This window comes from Octopus bimaculoides, chromosome 4, assembly GCF_001194135.2.
Source record: "Octopus bimaculoides isolate UCB-OBI-ISO-001 chromosome 4, ASM119413v2, whole genome shotgun sequence".
Taxonomy (NCBI): domain Eukaryota; kingdom Metazoa; phylum Mollusca; class Cephalopoda; order Octopoda; family Octopodidae; genus Octopus; species Octopus bimaculoides.
Window position 1 is genome coordinate 96,591,182 of NC_068984.1, and position 4,625 is coordinate 96,595,806.

The 4,625-nt window shown below is 35.0% G+C and overlaps 1 long non-coding RNA gene across 1 annotated transcript in view; it reads left to right on the plus strand.

Annotated features, from left to right (window-relative positions):
* Positions 1-4,625, plus strand: part of LOC128247610 (uncharacterized) — a 127,720-nt gene that overhangs the window by 7,773 nt on the left and 115,322 nt on the right. The gene's annotated exons all lie outside the window — the stretch shown is intronic.

A 4,625-nucleotide genomic window follows, 5' to 3' on the forward strand; every position in this document is an offset into this window, starting at 1 on the left:
TGTGTGTGTGTGTGTGTGTGTGTGTGTGTGTGTGTGTGTGTGTGTGTGTGTGTGTGTGTGTTAGACAGCCAGATGGATTAAACATATATGTTGTTGAGCTCATATTGCGAAGGCAATTAACAAAACAATAATATAATAAAGAAGACAATATCTGTAAGTCAGTCAATGGGACATTTAAATAAAACCAACAACATGTTTATGTATTTAACCTAATTAGCTTTTCAATTAAAAAATATAGTAAATGATTATTTCTGTACATCTTCGATAATTTTTTTTACGAAATCTGATGTATAGTGAAACTGTATACCCCGCACGGTAAAAGTGTTAGGAGGCAGTCATTCTAAATAGACCAGGCGGTCGTCAAGAGAGGGTCGAAAGTCGAAGAGTTGAGAGTCGACAGTTCTAGTCGGTGTCTTATGGATCTATCAGTGATAGTAAGACAGAAGTTAGCGTATTACTATTCCGGTACGAAGAGATACAACGGTATCCGATAACTAGTAACTATTGTGGCTACTAGTGTAAAACAGCAACTACAGTACAACAATAGTCACACATCACAGCAGTAGGAGGAACCCACTTCATCAATTGAATATTGACAAAACAAATTTTTTGTTTATCTTCTCCGTCATATTATGAAAATTTATTAATATGTAGGTGGGTAAATATAAACCTTATCCGTGTTTGCTGAAGATTTTTTTGTATTGTAATTTTAAAAGTTTTGTTATATTTTGTATATCATCGATGTCAGAAACTTTATCCTGCTTTCTTGATTATCCAGTGCAACGAAGTCCAAATTCTGTTTCGAGTACTCTCAAATACATTCTCTCTCTCTCTCTCTCTCTCTCTCTCTCTCTCTCTCTCTCTCTCTCTCTCTCTCTCTCTCTCTCTCTCTCTCTCTCTCTCAAAAGACTCTTTCATCTGTACCACTGTAACAGTGACACTAAACATGGATCTCTGTCGATTGACACTTGCCTCCGCTGTAAAATAAACACAATAGAAGGTAACAGTGGGTTTTTGTTAGAGACTCAATTTGACGTATATCACTGTAACAGCGTCACTACACAAAGTGACAGTGACTCTCTGTTGCGTAAATACACCCATTTTACTACAGAAATAGTAACAGAACTATAGAAGTGACCGTAAGTGCTATTGGAGAATCCATTTCGATTTATGTCACAACACAAGATGAGAATGACATCTGTCTATAGCACTGTAAGAAAGACTGATACTATACAACGTAGCAGTGGGTCTTTGTAGAATTACTTTCATCTGCTCCAAACGTAGACTGAATTTAGCATAAACTACACTTAGTATGCAAAACAAACCCAAAGGTGCGGAACTGCTCTGATAACAATTGCTCTCAAAGATCAAACTTTATGACTAAAATCATCTGCCAATATTAAATTTCTATTAACAAAACCTTTTACCTTTATGTAGCTTTGACTTCAAAACCATTTAAATCAAGATTTTATTCCCACAAGTATTTCTACTTAATCTTTTTTAGAAGCAAAGAAACTTGTTTAGTTTCGTACATTTGGACATTAAAAGAAAATTCAATACTGTATCGTCTTAAATTTAGCATTCTTTCTAAAGCTAAAGCATAAGAGATCAATAATAATCCCTAAAATCCATGCATCGTCGAAGGCGAACATATTCTTTTTGTTAGAACCCTACTACTTAACGACCATTTAGAAAATATCATTAACTTCATGGAATATTTAAGTCGGATAAATTTTCACAATCGACCGTTTTGTTCGAGTAATCAAATGTGTTTATAAGTTATTGTTTCACCTGCTTGATTCATAAAACATTTCTTTATTCATCCCCACATTTATAGTTTTTTTATTTATTTTCAGCATTATTAACGTTTGGTAACCCATAAACACTAACTCGGAATTCATGTGTATGTTTATCAGTGTTGTTTTGTTTAATTTTGATTAAGCTTACATTTTGAACAATTTCATTTGCATCTTATTTTTGTTTCATGCCAAACCGACATTTTGAGATATATAACAAAACATGATGCTTATCCTGTTAAATGTCGATTTCATCATATAAAAAATTCTACCTGCTTACCTCCCTACATACGTTCTTAGGCATATATGTATGTATTCCTGCACACACACACACACACACACACACACACACACACACACACACACACACACACACACGCACAATGTTATATTCCGGGACGGTCATTTTTCTTTTTGCCAAATAAACACACCCACTATATATTCGTTCTTTCCTCGTTTATTACTATTCTTATTTTATCTTATGTCCATTGCCGGAAATCTTTCGTCACATATCTGCGACCTCTTCAGCGACCCTTTCTCTCCACGTGTGTCTTTCTGCTCCGCTTAATCCATTCTGTCCTTCTACAATGCGTTTCCTTATCTGCACATGCCTTATCTGCGCATGTCTGTTACTCTGTGTGTGTGTATGTGTGTGTGTGTGTGTGTGTGTGTGTGTGTGTGTGTGTGTACGCGTGTCTATGTGTTTCGCGTGTTTATGTACTTATATGTGTGTATATGGGCTTGCCAACTTCATTATTTATATCCGTGCCCTTTATATTGTTGTTCTTAGTGGTACTTTGATTCTCCCCTTACCTACATTTTCTCCTGCTCTTGACCCTAACATTTGATATTGGTCTAACGAGAAGAAGGAAACGAATGTAAGAAATTAAGATCCCTGTCTTCCCTGATTGCAGAAACCAAAATTAATGCAGTTGATATACAACTAAATAACAGAAAATATGTCAAAGTTTGCATGACAACTCAGTCCGGAACGAGTGGTGTTCTCCAATTCGACAATAGAAACTCTGCCCATGTGTTTGCATCTGCTAAAAATTTCAGATATGAGATTAAGCTGTGTGTTGGAATTGTTGGATCTAAGAAGAAGATATCTTTCTGTTACGCATAAGTTGCATTTCTTAGGTCCATTAATGGTGGTGGCTGTGGTTGTGTTTGCGATGTTGACCGTCATTTCATTTTGTTTGCTTGCAGTCGTTAGTTTTCCAGAAGCAATGCTAAGAGGCGAAACACTATCACCCTCTCTCTTCATCGTCACATAACCTTCCTCCACGTATCATGAAAATTATTTGAAATGAATTGTTCGAAAACAATTATTCGAAAACAATTATTCGAAAAACAGTTATTCGAAATAAATATCATTTGTATACTTGATTTTTTATTTTATCATTTTTGTTTAAATAAAATAAAAAATTTAGAATAAGTAACATTTCGTATAATTGTTGTTTTGAATAATTTTCATTCATACAATTTTCCATTCGAATAAATATTTTTCGAAAAATTGTTTTCGAATAATTGTTTTCGAACAATTATTTTCAAGCAATGCTGACATAATCTTCCTCCATCTCTCCTCCTGCTCTCATTGATAACTGAACCTTCCTCGACGTTATCGTTGCCATTTAAAGAAAATCCAAAACTTTTTCCAAAGTGAAAATAAATTATGGCTAGTTACCAAGAAAGTGGGGGGACTTTAGATAAAAAAAAAGGAACTCACCAGCAGAAAGAAGGTTCCTTTAGTTTCCACACTTATAGAATATGAAATAATTGCTATTTTCTGAGAAAATTGAAGATTTTCACAAAAAAATACGAAGCCAAGGTCAAGCGTGGCTTACCTGGCTGATGTCCGGACAATACAAAGACAGATATAAAATGTGGGGCTTTACATATAATCGAATGATATATAAAAGGAAGAAGACATGGTATGTATACTATAAAACAAAGAAGGAAAGTGTACATTGTATACAACAGTAAAAGGAAAGAGGAAAGGGGAAAGGATAACCGAGGAACCCCACCGTCCAACATCTTCCTGAACACAGAGGGCAAATGCCCCCCCCCCCAATTATTATTCTCTGACTCCCAGGTCAAAACTAAGACCCATCCACTTTTGCCATTTCCGCAACTTTCATCCACCTTTCAATAAGTTCATTTGTGGCCAGTACCGCCCTCTCCACCCTCACTTTCCTTTTGGTAGAGCCCACTTCAACTTGGCTCTACCAAAAACGAATGGCTCTGTCCTCATACCTTTCAACATCGTCCACTAGACAATGTTTTTTTTGCCACAACTACCAGCCAAAGGAAATTATTCTATTTTCTAGTACACTTTCGCAATTACCACCGTAACATTATATTCTACAAGAAGTCATCTCATGTAAATTGAGCTCGTTGATACGATGCATTACTTGAAAAACGTTTTTTCGTGATACTTGTGAAATGTTTATCTATATCACGCAAAAAATACACACACATCAGCATGGCCGCAGCTCTAAGCTGAAACTATAAACAACAAACAACAATAAACACACACACACACACAAATATATTTATATACGTGTATTTATATACGTATTTATATGTATATATATAAGCTTTTATACATGTATATAAAAGTTTTCCTTAATGCACACACATTTGTTTATACGCGTGTAAGTGGTGGGGAAGTCAAATATGTATTATTACCGCTTTCTGCATCATAAAATCCCTTTCTCTTAAATATGTATAACAATAATCTTTTAGGAATTAACGGGATCAGCTAATGAGATTAATGTTTCAAATTATATCCAACAGATAAGATTCTGTTTTTGACTTAAATACGAG